The sequence below is a fragment of the Phyllostomus discolor genome, chromosome 1 (assembly GCF_004126475.2).
Source record: "Phyllostomus discolor isolate MPI-MPIP mPhyDis1 chromosome 1, mPhyDis1.pri.v3, whole genome shotgun sequence".
NCBI classification, from domain to species: domain Eukaryota; kingdom Metazoa; phylum Chordata; class Mammalia; order Chiroptera; family Phyllostomidae; genus Phyllostomus; species Phyllostomus discolor.
The window spans coordinates 8,407,456-8,421,789 of NC_040903.2; the positions used below are offsets into that span (position 1 = coordinate 8,407,456).

Below are 14,334 nucleotides of genomic sequence, written 5' to 3' on the forward strand. Positions count from 1 at the left end.
GCTCCAAGGCCCCAGGGAGGCCCAGGAGTCGGGGGTGTGGCTCAAGAAGATCCATGGAACGAGGGGTTACAAACAGGAGCCCTATTTGCAGAGCAAACTAACACCCCCTGCCTCAACCTCCTGCCACCAGCCAGGACTCCTCTGTGCCCCCTAACGATAAACAGCAGGCTCACACACCCTAAGCAGGCAGCTGGAAAATTCTTTTCTGGAGAAACTTAAGGTATCCGCAAAAGGAACTCCAGAAACTCACGTGGGGCAGTGCAGTGCAGTGAAAATGCCGGCTGGCTCCCCGGCGCCCAGCCCCACGAGGTGCGAAGCCTCGGTCGTGCACTCAGGGCCTGTCACAAACCTTTGGCAGCGCACGTGTGCTGTGACAGCACAGCCAGGGGGCCTCAGGTTTAAGCGGTTTTCAACATAAAACACAGAAATGAACACAAATAAACAGGAGAGGGGGGAAAAAGGAAGGAGGCGAAGCAGGAAACCGAAAAAAAGTTTAAAAAAACATTTGATTTTTAAAATCATGTGTCTATATGCTGCTTTGATAAAAAAATGTCAATATAAAAATAGGAAAAGATTCTTAAGAGTACAACAGACTTGGGTTTGAAATATGATTCCCGTGCTCAAAATCTATGCGTGATATTAAAAAAGAATTAAATCTTTGATCTGAGTGTTCGCATCTGTGAAATTACCATGGTAACACTCTAACTCACGAGGTTGTTTTGAGGATTTAAAGGAGCAGTGCGGCGTAGTGAGTGTATTCTGCGCTCGGTGAGTGATAGGCACCTAGGGAAGCTTTGATCACGGGCAGTTTTCTCACCATGATTGGGAGTGTCGGGCCCCGCAGAGAACTTGGTAAGGACTCTGTTTCCCCCCACTAGAAAAACAAATGCACGTACTTCCACAGACGAGATTTTGTGAGTCATTTCAAAAGGATCCCTGATTCACTGAAGCCCCAACAAATTGTCGCCCCGCCACTAGGTCCAATAACTGTTCTAAATGACGTCCTAAGGGCAAGGGTGTTCCTTTTCATTCCTTTTCAATCACCTGCAAGGCTCAGTGAAAGAGGCATCTCAGTGAACGGGGTAAGAACTGTATCTAGTTTTGCCTGTGCCAAACAGAGACGATCCTGCAGCAATCACAGCAGAAAAGTCAACTGACCCGCAGAGGTCCAGCCACAGGTCCTGAGAGCATCGTTCCACGTGGTCCATGAAGGAAGATGGCAGACCCAACCAGCCTGCGCTATCTCAGGCCTGATGAGGCTCATGACTGTCTATGGTCTAGGGGTGAGAGTGGAGGCTCCTGACGGGTCCTGCCAGAGACAGAACCTGTGAGACACTGCTTTCCCCTGCCAAAGGCCTTGTGGATCTCACAGGAATATGAGAACCAGTAGAACCGGTGGAAAAGTCTGTCCTTTTCACAAAACGGACTGACTGCCTCTGTGAAACCCATCACAGAGCAATGGGTTGGAACATTCATCAAGCATTCGTGCAGCTAGGGCTGAAGGAAGAACTAGAGCTTGTAGTCCGACTGACCTGGTTTGGAGTCCTGCCTCTAGTACTGCTAAGCTGCACAGCCGTGGGCAATTGACTCAGCCTCTCTGAGCTGGTTCTTCTCCTTAAGGCGTGAAGAGCACAAGGAAGACAACTATTTTTTAGGAGTATGGGAGGAGCAGCCAGCAGGCTGGCGTGGCTAGAAGACAGTGAGGAGAAGGAGGGACACGGAGATGAGGGCGGGGTAAGAGTGGGTGGGCCACACGGATCCCACGGAGAGTGGCTTAGACCCTCTTCTGAGAAGTACGAGAAGCCATCGGAGAGTCCTGCAGAGAAGAGAGACAGGACCTGACCTGCATCTTCAAAAGCTTCCTCTGGAGCAGAAGTCCCGCTGGTGGCCGCCACAGTACTCCTGGGGCGGGACGGTGGCTTGGACAAGGGCAGTGATGGTAACAGTGACGGTGATAAGAAAGTCAGATTCAGGCTATCCAAGGTGTATTTATTTTTTAAATTTTTTTAAGTGACCATTTACAGTCCTCGTTATTTTGTATTGGTTTCAGGGGTGTGACATAGTGGTTAGACAACCATATATTTTACAGTGTTCCGTACCCACACGGCATCATACGTAGCCATTACGAAATGATGGACTACATTCCCTGTGTTTTACTTTGCATCCCCACGACTACCGTGTGACTAGTGATCTGTATCTCTCCACCCCATCGCCTTCTTCACCCAGCGTCCCAACCGCCCCCCGCCCACCGACCTGGTGGGTCTCAGTCTGTTCTCTATATCTAAGAGTCTGTTTCTATTTTGTTCGTCAGTTTATTTTGTTCATTAGATTCCACATATAAGTGAGATCATATGGCACTTGCCTTTCTCTGACTGATTTATTTCACTTGGCCTAACATCCTCTAGATCCACCTGTGCTGTCGCAAAAGGTAACACTCCTATGGTACATAGATATAAGGGACTATTACTTGGCCAAGGTGTAATCCTAAATATTCTAAGATGAAGGAAACAGGACTCCAAGTAGCCAGGACAACTTCATAAAAGAATATGGTCCACGCCGTGGAGAATGTGACGGAACAAAGGTGCCAGATGTCTCCTTCTTTCTAAATAATGGGACCCTGGATTTGAGCTGAGCACATGACTGCCCAGAAAAAAACTGGCCTAGACAGACTAGTCTCTCTGGCAACTACATGTGACACGTGACCATGTTCCAGCCAATGGGGTGCCAGTTATAGTACGGCACGCACTTACTGGCGGATGTCATTGAAGGAAGGGCACTCCCTTCCTTTTTCATTTCCTTTCTGCAGGCTAGCACAAACATGGCCAGCCTTGAACTGCCTGCATTCACGTATTACCCAGCTTCCCACCTCTTTAAAGCACCCTGTTTTTTGGTGTTCTGTCACTGACAGTTGAAACTAATCCTAACTGAATCAAAGGATAAATAACAATAATAACCATTATATGAATGCATGTGTTGCATGCTCACTGTGTTCCAGGTGATGTTGAAAGTCCTTTACACCACATATCAGGCTTTTTAATCTTCACAATCCCATAAGGGAAGTACTGTTCTCATCACCATTTTACAGAAAGAAAGTGGGTATAATGAGAGGTTAAAAAAACGTGTCCAAGGTCACTTGCCCAGCTTATAATTAGGAGAGCCAGGGTAGCTAGAATGTGACTAACAGGAAGAAAGGGTAAGGATGATACTGGAGAAATTATAGGGAAAGGATAATATCTCAATCTGATTTGGTTGCATTATATGCTGATACCTATAAACAATGAAATATAAAGAAATTCTGATTATATTCCTTAGACTAGATGAGTTTTTAAGGCCTAACATTCTGTAAAGAAAGATTTATGATTTCGGTTGTTTGCGAGGCACATTAACACTAACTCTGCTTTTACAGTCTAATGTCAAAATTCATGGTGCAACAAAATTACACACCCTGAGTCCTGAAAGGGATTATAATAATGGAAACCAGTAGCTGGTTTTGACTTTTTGAGCAGCATTTTACCAATCTCCCTACAAAGCTCTGATAAAGCTATTGCCCAGATTAGGATTATCAGATTCAAGGGACCTTTGTAAATGTTATCAATACTGCTGACAAATGGGGACATAAATGACATATTTGTTGGGTGAGGTTCAAATCGAGAACCTCTCACATTCCTAAAAACCAAAACTGCAAGACCCTCTGAACTTTTAGAAAAACCCTGTAAGTTGAGGGACTGAGTGAGAAAAGAACCTCAACTTGGTTTCCACTGAGCAGCTACCATACGATTCCACCTTTGAGTTGAATATTCCTAGTTCACTCATAAGGAATCAGAAACAGTGATAAAAGACCAGATAGGATACACCCCGGACAGAGGTTTATAAATAAATAAATGTATGAATGAGTAAATTGTGTGAGAGGTCACAAATCTAAGTGTTTGGACTGTAATTTTTTTTTGAAAAAAAAAAAGTGAATGAAATGTGAAACTCTCACAACCAGGATTTCCAGATTCTGTGGAAAACCAGACCTGGCAGACTGGGTCATCACATGCACAGGACTGGAATTAACTGGAGCAGAGTAGAGGTTCTTCCCTTTACACAGGCACATGCTCCCGGTTTGCAACCGCATCCCATCACCCACTATTGTCTTACCCCCTGAAGGCACGTGACCCCTGGAGGTAACAGCACTAGAGGGTAGGATCCGTGAGGGAAGGGGAGGGGCTGCTTTGTCCACTGTCCTATTGTTACAACGCACACAGCCACTGCACGTGGATTAGTTGAAAGAACAAATGAATAAATTATCTCTATATTTCAGAAGAGAAAGCTGAAATTCAGAGAGGCTGAGTGACTCCCCACATCACAGAGGTGGCGTGCAGTGCAGATGGCATTTAGACCCCAGGTCGCTGGACTCCGACCGCTTAGTTCCCACATGACAAGGACAATGGAAGAAGAGTCCATTCCAGCCACATCCTGCACTCAAGAATGTGGACCCTGATTTCTTAAGTAGACATCATGCTTACGTATCATGAAGTGCATAGATCTCAAGTTTACAATGTGAGTTTCAAAAACTATATACACACCGATGTAACCACAATCCCTTTCAAAATATGAACGTCGATCTCATTGTAGAAAGTTCTCTTAGGCTTATCACCAATCGTAGCCTCTCCCTGAGAGGTAGTCAATGTCCTGGTCCATTGCTACAGACAGACTCGCTTGTTCTTGAAGGTCACATAAATGGGTTATCAGTACATACCGTTTTATTCTGTCTTCTTTCATGTGACATAATATTTTGAGATTCTTCTACATTGTTACCTGTATCAGTGGTTCATTCCTTTTTATTGCTGAGTAGTGTTTCACTATATGGATAAACCCAAACTGTTCACCCCTTTCCCTGCTATGTTTTCTGGCCATCATTTTTTAAGCCGCTATAACTCTTCTTGTACAAGGCTTTCTGTGGACATAAGTTTTCATTTTTCTTGGGTCAATACCTAAGAATGAAATTTCTGGGTCATAGGGGTGGGTATAAGTTTCACTTTATAAGGTACTGCCAAAGAGTTTCCAAACTAGTCACACCATTTTATCCTCTTACCACCAATATACAAGAGTTTTAATTTACCCTACATCTTTGTCAACATTTGATGTCGTCTGCAGATAATTTTAGCCATCATTTAAGTGCAGTGTTTTGTTTTAAGGTGACTCCAAAAATACACCCATTTTTCAGAGGTAGAATTCTCTTCCCCATCACACCAGCTAGCTGTCCTTCCTGGCCTCCTACTTAAATTAGCTGTGCCATAGTCATGTGCTGGCAAAGGGAGCTTCAGGGCTGGAGATGTGGAGACCCCTGGCTTGCAGTGCTTGCCAATGCCTGTGGTGTAAATACTCCCACGAAGGAAGATGGTAAGCTCCTAACACTAAACACAGAATTGGGAAGAACTGTGCACGCTGGGCACCGGCACACCTGCTCCAAAACATCCCTGTCTGGTACTTTACAGCGTGAGTCATCAATAGAAAAAAAAAAACCTTCATTCTCCAATGACAATGGTTGCATGAATCATCGAGCAGCCCTTGGTGTGAACCAAGGTCATTAACAAAAAAGAGAAAGGCAGATAAACATTCCACTATTGGCCTCACTCTCAAAATGTGAAGAAACTCAAATTATTGAGTTTATGGGACTCCAATCTAAAACTCATGTGAACTGATTGAAAAGCTTGGCTAGGGGGAAGGACGTGCATAAGCAGGGAGCCCACAGGCTACTTCTAGAGTGTCCTTATTTAAATTTTATAAGCCTCGGTGATCTCATTTTTACAATGGGAACACTGTTCTAAGAATGAAATGATATAAAATTGTATATAAAATTCTGAGCGCAGCAGTGATTGGTACCTAGATGGAACTCAACAGACGGTAGGTGTGAATGACTTACAGGGGAAATGGCAGAGGAGAAAGAAGAGGGCAGTTCAGGCCAGGGGAACACAGCTGGGAAGGGGGAGGAGACCTGATAGCAGGGATGACCTTGGCCATGGAGCTGTGAGAGGCTTATAGCAGAGAAGGTACTGATGGTTAAACAAGATGAAGCCCAAGTGTGGAGGGCCTTGACGTCCAGGCAGAGGAGGTGGATTTGCCGAGCGGGCAAACAGGGCCATGTGGGCTTCCTTGGGACCCGGGAGCAACAAGGGTATGTGTGTATTTTCAAACTCAGCCATCCTTAGAGCCCTGCGTCTTTACAGAAGTATTCTGTTCAATGTTAAAATCTTGGCCATTTCCCCTCTGTATGACTGTAGGCAAACTTAATTGACCTAAAAAATTTGGAATAATATATCTACCTTGAAGCATCATCATAAAGATTTAATAAAGTAGTGTATTTGAAGCATCAAGCCCCATACCACATACATCAATGAGGTACTACATAAATGAAACAATTGCTGTTATCACCTAGGTCAGAGCCTGTGGTTGACTGTCGCAGAAATGGTCCCCAATGAATGATGCCTCCTGTACCCATGTCTTGGCATAGTCTCTTCCCATGTTGACTCTGGGCTTGGCTACATGACTTGTCTGGGTCCATGGAACATTAGTAAACAGGATGTAAGTAGAGATGTGAACATTACTTGCATACTGGAATTGGTTTCTTAGAATGCTGCCTGACCACGAAAAAGTCTAGTCTAGCCTGCTGGAGACACATGGCCCTACCCGACCCCCAACACCAACTATTAGACACTTACACAAGGCTGCCTGTGACCATCCAGCCCCAGAGGAGCTGCCAGAAGATTGCAGTCACATCAGTGATCCCAGGAGAGAATAGCAGGAGGACCACCCAGTTCAGCACAGCCAAAGTTGTTAATGTACTGGGTTAACAACAACAACAACAACAACAACAACAACAACAAATGGTGGTTGTTTGTTAGGCAGGAACATGTTTGCATATCTGAACTTCCCAGCACTTAGCGCTCTAGCTCATGGAAAGCTCTGATGCACCTTGGGTAACTTCTGTGAAGCAGAAACCTTGTACATGAGACCCTGAGATCTCCGAATGCGGAGACAAGGCTTTCTGCCTCGATTGCATCTCACGTGGCTTGGGCACAGTGACAGTAAGATTTTCTGCACTAAAAGAAGCTTCACTCCACCTTCATTTAAAGAAAATGAACACCTTGTTTACATAAACAGCTAAGATATCTATACATCTTCTTGAGCAATGACCTCTCTTACAACGTGGACTTTTTCTGGCTTAGAAATACATGAACCGAACGAGCCAGTGAAAGGCACATTCCGGCTCCTGCGCTGGAGGAAGCGGGCCTTCTCCCTAACTGAAGGAAACGAGAGACGGAGATCAGCGAGCAGCGAGCAGCGGAAGCGGAAAAGCCAACCCACCTTCCTCTCCTCCGTCCCGGCCCGCTGCCTCAAATCCCTCCGCGGGTGACCGACCATGAGAGCCCTCTCCGCCACAGCCACGCTGACACTTCTGCAGCTCCGCATCTGCACGAGCAACTTTTAAACCTGACTTCACAAGCATGCTTGTGGCTCCCGTTTGGCCTTTAAAGACACAAGCTACACGCCTGTGCAACCTACAGCCGAGAGCTCGGCGCCAAGATTTAGGGAGCTCTATTGGGGTGTTAGTGTGGGTCCTGGCAAGTACTTACGGGACACCCAGACGGGACCGTCATCCCTCTGAGAACACCCCTGGGGGAAGCGCCTTGCTGCAGAGCTCCCAGCACACACTGAGGTCACAAACTCGGCTCCACCATTTCTCTGCCTGGCAAAGCGGGCGACTCAGAGCGCGCCGGCAAAGACATTAGCCTGTTGTCCATTAAGGCTGATAAATGATTCAGCCCGCCAGGCACCGAGGAAAGAATTCGGGTGCAGAGCACACAATAGAGTGCGCAAATGTCGTATCGTGAAGCTGTACACCTGACATGGTATGTTATTAACCAAAGTTATTCCAATGCATTTCATTTAAAAAAATATTTAAATCTAAATTTTTAAAAACAATGGTACAAAGTATACACAGTGTCATGCATTTTGGAAGAACTTACTCTAAAGGTCCAATAGGCACAGCCAGATCAGTGACTTCACCTCAGAAGGCTCCAATTGCCCTCCATCCTTAAGTCCCCTTCCCTGGGACCAATGGGAGGTGGCAGTGTGCTCCGTGTTAGCGAGAAAATCCCACGGAACACAAGAGCGCGTTTCCCAAATGCTTCCCGCAGGCAGGATTGAAGTTGCTCTCCCAACAATGCAAGAGGAGGAAGGGGAGGATAAAGTATTCTTTAAGCTTATGTTCCAGGCACTTAACGTACATGTTTATATTTAAGCCTAACCATGACCCACTTTGGTGGGAATTATCTTCATTTTACAGATGAGAAAACTGAGGCTGAGAACATTAAATAATTTTCTCAAGTTGAGAAATACGTCACGATTTAAGTAATTTGTCCAAGTTAAGGAATCTGTCATAATTCATAGGGGGTGGGGTGGGTGGCTAATTAATGGTAGAACAGATATTAAAAACTGATGTAGTTCACACTCTTTATAGAAATGTTTCAACTGAGAAAGACACTGACATTGAGAGTTACCCATGTGCTGGGCAGAGCACAATGAGCATCACATCCTGTTCTTGTTTAAACCATGAGGAAAGTATTATTCTTGGTGGGCAGATGAGGGAACATCTCTGTGTGAACCCAGCTCTGTACGAACAGGTCCGTTAATGACACACTCACACACTCACACACACACACACGCACACACGCTGCAGGGAAGCTGTGGAAGTGGCCAACACTGTCACTCAGCTCACCCGGTCTTCGGATTGAAAGGGCCCTCCAAGGTCTTCTAACCCCTACATGCCAGTAACACAGACCTGCCGTATCCACAGCCCTCTCCAATTTATAAGGCTCTTGCAGGCTCATCGTTCCTTCTTATCCTCTTGAAAACACGATCAGGAAGGACATATTATAATCACCTCACAGATCAGGAGCTCGGGATTTAAGAAGTTGAGGAACTTTGCTCCACACCCATCAGCCAGCGACGGCAAAGTCAGGCCCTGAGCCCAATGAGCCTCGGAAACAGTGGGAAACTTGACAGGCACGAGGATTTCAGGTACAAAGTGTCATCTAAGTTTACATGTGCACATGATCACGGCTGTGTAAATATATATATATATATATATATGCACCCCACATTATTTATGAATGAGCCTGATTACAAATCGGTGCAAAAATGCATACTAGTATTTTCTATTGCACCTTCCCCAGTCACCGACCATTTGTGCAGAAAGCCGTAACAGAGGAAAACTCCCAGAAAGCCAACCTGGGGATCGCAAAGGGCTAAAGAAAGATGATGTCTACCATGTGGCTTTAGTAGCACATCTCCAGCACAGAAGCTGCTTTGGTTTATGGGAATGATAGGACAGCACCACGGTTAGCCCATGAACGTTGACCTTGGACAACTTACTTGGCATCTCTCAGTCTCGGGCAAAGATGTGCAGCTCACAAAGACGATCGAAAATATTCTAGCACGTGGCACAGTGTGCACAACCCCCCCCCACACACACACAGGACTGAGAACTCGAGGGCTCTTCATAGGACACACTGCTCATCCTCTCATCTAAGAACAGGCAAAGGGATCCCCTCCTCCTCAGCCTGAGGCCACGAGCCCAGAGCTCCCCGGTCCCACTCCGGGGAGACGAGGGGGCACCTGCTACCAGTGACATGGCCTGAGTGCCCAGAGGGATCTGCTTGGTCGCAGCGGCGTTCCCCCACTTCTGCATGCACACCCAAACCCAGGTTCCACGGGAGGGACCGTGTCGCATGCAAACTCACAACCTGTGAAATTGTGTTTTGATTGGGTACACCACACATGCCCGGCCTTATCTGCCCAAGACCCTCAGGAAAATTATAGAATGCCATTTTTTTTTCCATAGGCCCTGTAGAAAAAGATTCAGTTATTACATTTTTTAAAATTCAGGGCAGGCATAACCACAGCTAGCCTTGACATTTCTGCACAGACCTGAGTTTCCCGGGAAAGCAGAGCTAACGCAACCAGCAGACTGAGGTCTATTTTAGAACATGGAAAATGTGAGTGGATTCACACGATCCCAGAAAAAAATCAATATTGTCCCTCAACTCTCTGAAGCCGATGAACCGAATATTTAAATTAGATCAGGCCGTGATTTATTCAAATTCTTCCACCTGGTGAAACCACTTTTCAGTGGCATGAAACATCACGCGTGCACCTCTTTAACAGGTGTTTGATAATCCTTTAGAAGGTGTTGGATGTGAGTAAGATTCTCATTCTCCCAGAATTACCTTTGAATGAGAACATTCCTTTCCATCTCAAAAGCAAACGACATAGAAAAATATCGAAGGTGTTGGATATTCTGTATCCTAACCTAGATTTAACTGGGACTTCCCCCCTCTTACCCTCCTTTAAGACAGAATGAGGTATGTGGAAAATGTTTTATAAACTCTAAAATCCTACGGTTGCGCTAGCAAATAAAATCTGCATTTATCGTAGACTCGAACAACCACAGAAGCCTTGGAGCTGGGAGGACCCGAGGCAGTCCCAGAGTCCACCCTCGCGTTTTCAAGGGGGCCCCGACAAATGAAAACCAGATGACGTTTTCAATGGACCACTTTCAAGTTAAATGTCAGATGCACATGACGCAACCCGAAACATCGTAAACGCCTGGAACACAAAGCTCTTCCCCATTTTCTGCAAAAGGCTATCGAGGCCCACGTGGAATTCACGTATTCCTTCTAGACGCCCATAAAGGTATATTGCTGTGTGGCTCTTGGGGAGCTCATCCGTTTTCATGGCTTTGAGCGAGCACGTTTTAAGGTTATGATCCTCCCACAGGCTTTGAAGAGTCACCTTTGTAATTCTTCTACACATATTACTTTTTTACCCAGAGTCAACAAATACAAAGCTTAATAAAGCAACCTAAGCCCAGAATCCCAGTCGCTTGTTGGGGATTGAAACTTTTCGTTGACAAATATCTCCCAAGTGCAAATTAGAGTGGTTTCTTGACCTTGAAGGGGTTGGTTCCACGAAAGGAGAAAGCCAGGAAAATCACAGCAAGCGAAGAACTGAGGATGTCAGAGAGAAAGGGAGAAAGAGCAAAGAGAAGATGACTCAGCAGAAGAAACGAATTTTCAAAACAGACCTTATTCAATATCATTTTTCACCAATTAAGGAAAAAATGCATGCTATAAACAGTTATTTAAAATACGTAAACTAGCTCATTTACATTTGTGTACATCAACAAAATGTAGTGTTTTCATGAATTAAGAAAAAACTCATGTTCTAAATAGTGACTTAAAAATATATAAATTAGCTGATTTGCATTTGTACACATGAACAAAAATGTGTTTCAAATTATTTAATAAGGTCTATTTTTGAACATAGAAAATGTGAGTGGATTCACAGCATCCCAGATTTGTTATATACACATTTATCGAGGCACTCAAAAATATTCTGAATATGCACCACAAACTGCCTTTTGAATGGAAACTTAAAATTCACCAAAAAGGTTCACCAGCTTGAATGTACAGGGTGAGCAAAAGTAGGTTTACAGATGTTCATACGGAACAAAGGTGGTTACGATTCTTGCAGTAGCTTTCTTAACTCCAAAGGATGGCTTCGCAACTGTAAACTGACTCTTGCCTACCCTCTGGGTTTGAGGCTTTCCCCAGCGGTCTCCGGGCAGCGGGTATCCCTAGGATCTCCACCTCATCCACAAGACAGAAGAGCTTGCACCCTGGCAACCATGGCTGTGATGTGCACGTGTAAAGCCAGACCAACTTCTCTCTCTGAGAACACGGCGCACGGAGTTGAGAAGTCAGGTTCTGAAGCTGGAACTCCTGGGTCTGAGTCCAAGCTCAACAACTCCTGCTGCCCAATTCCCTGGTCAGTAACGCAGGGCTACGGAGACGGTTAGATGAGCAAATGTATTAAAGCTCAGGAAGCCTGGAAGAGCAAGTTTATTTCCGGGGGAAACTGTTACCATTATACTTCAACCAAGGGAAATACTGCGAAGAGAAAAGGAGAGTCCACCAAAATCTCATCACATAACTTTTTTTTCTTTTTTTTTAAAGATTTTATTTATTTATTTTTAGAGAGGGAAGGGAGGGAGATAGAGAGAGAGAGAGAAACATCAATGTGCGGTTGCTGGGGGTCATGGCCTGCAACCCAGGCATGTGCCCTGACTGGGAATCAAACCTGTGATGCTTTAGTTCACAGCCAGCGCTCAATCCACTGAGCTATGCCAGCCAGGATCGTTTCTTTTTCTTTTTGCTGTATTTTTCCTTCCTGCATTATTGGCATTAGTCTAATCATTCCGCGTGTACAAATCTGTACTCTTGGCATGTTTACTTAATGTAGCATAAACACGTTTCTCACAGACACCGTGTTCAATAGCTACAGCCAATAAATTAATTACAGATAATAATTTCCTTAGTTTTTAAACAGCGAGGCTGCTTCCAATTTTAGTGTTAAAAGTAATGCCGTAATAAATGTCTTGGTAAATTTAGCATTTTCCACGTGCTGGATTATTTCCTAAGAATGCACTTTTCATATGTACGCAACATAGGGGCAGGACCATGTCTTTCGTTTTTATTAAGTCCCCAGAGACCAGCAGAGGGTCCAGCTCAAGAAATACTTGACAAATGAGTGAATGACTTCCACAGATTCTGTATGTTAAATATTGGGTGTAAGTTACACAGGGCAAAAGTAAGTTTACAGTTCTTTGTACGGAAAACAGATACACCAGTTAGCAATTACAAGAATAAACTCTGTGTTTCATTCACATACTTACAACTGTCAACCTACTTTTGCCCCTCCCTGTATATAGTTCTTCCATGTTAAATATTGGAGTTCATTAAAATGTAAATGCCAGGCACTAAAAAAAATAAGATACTCTCATTCTACAAATTATTAAAGGCATTATCAAATAGCATAAAAATGGGGCTATATATTTCTTTAAGTTGTATTTCTTTAAAAACCAATTTTTGAGTGTTTGTGCAAGTAATAGGTGTCGAGGTAAAACTACATACCTCCCTCCTCTCCGTTTCCCGGGGCTCCCTCAATTCAAATTCCTTGGACAATGACATCCTTTCACTAATAGGACATCCTTTCACTCAATTTTTATTTGCATTTCTGTAGCTACACATCTGGAAAAGGACCTTTCAAACCTCATTTCACAAGAGCTCTTGTGGCTCCCTCCTGGCCCTCGAAACAGTAAAGATATATTAAGGATGTTCCTGTTATTTTGTTAGTAAGTACTTTTTTCTAATTCAGCTTTTTAATGGGGTAATTGAGCTCTCTCCTTGAAGAACAAACATTTTTAATTTCTGAGGAATCCAACTGAGTCTTTGCACTGAGGAAGATATTCCCCCTACCTTTCCTCACCTTGAATCTTTGTCGTCAATGACTTCTTCAATCGGTGGTTCGGAGTGCTCCTTCCCTGTTCTTACTGGTTCTTCACACCACGAGCACACTTTTTCAGAACCTCTGCAAACATGGCTTTTCTGTGCCCTACACAACTCCTGGTTTTGTCTCACCTGCACTCACCTGATTTCGGGGTGGGCACCGTGTTAAACCCTGAAAGCAACCAACAGGTCTCTCGTGCTGCAGGCGAGTGAGAGATCAAACTCTAACGGAACCGGTTGCATGGGAACGTATTGGAAGTGGAGCTAGAGATTCCACGCACATCTTTTTTATGGCCTACGGTGCGTAGGAATCAGGCTTCTGAAGGATGTTTTGTTACCTTCTCTGGTAGCTGGAGAGAGTATTCCTAGAGTTATAAAAGCACTGAATATGTATATCTTGGAACACACTGGAAAGCAACCGTGGGCAAGCATTGCTAAAGCAGGAAGAAAGCACGGAGCTCCTCATTGATTCTATCACGTCATTGATATTAAAATGAGGCCCCCCTTCCTATTAACAGGCTAAAGCCACATCACCTGGACAAGGCAAATGAGTCAGCAAAGAGCACTTTTTCATAAAAAAAATATCATTGATTTCAGCAGTGCCTGTGGATTTTTGATATCAGAGTCTCTTTACGATGCTGGCAGTCATCAAGTGGATGTTTGTCGAAGCGTATTTCCCAGACGTCTAAATAAACCAGTTTTTGCTTTGATGAGTTTTATACTGGGAGCTGGAGAGAGACTGCACTTTGTAGGAATTTCTCTACTTTGAAAGTGTCACATATTTCTCTTTTCAATTTGCCTCTCACCCAAAATTTGAATGCTTAACGTTCTAGTTAGTTGGACTGCAGTTCATAAAAAAAATCTCCTACAAGTGTTTTTATAACAAAATAAGGGGGGGAATGATGCAGCGGAGGGCAGGGAAGTGTCTTAAAAAGAACAG

At 44.4% G+C, this 14,334-nt stretch overlaps 1 protein-coding gene and 1 long non-coding RNA gene across 13 annotated transcripts in view; both read right to left on the reverse strand.

Annotated features, from left to right (window-relative positions):
- Nucleotides 1–14,334, reverse strand: part of LDB2 (LIM domain binding 2) — a 341,339-nt gene that overhangs the window by 280,963 nt on the left and 46,042 nt on the right. The gene's annotated exons all lie outside the window — the stretch shown is intronic.
- On the reverse strand, nt 9,887–12,048 carry LOC118499084. Its single transcript, XR_004901590.1, has 2 exons — nt 11,788–12,048; nt 9,887–11,738 (listed from the first exon to the last, which is right to left on the reverse strand). It is a non-coding gene; the product is annotated as an uncharacterized LOC118499084 (long non-coding RNA).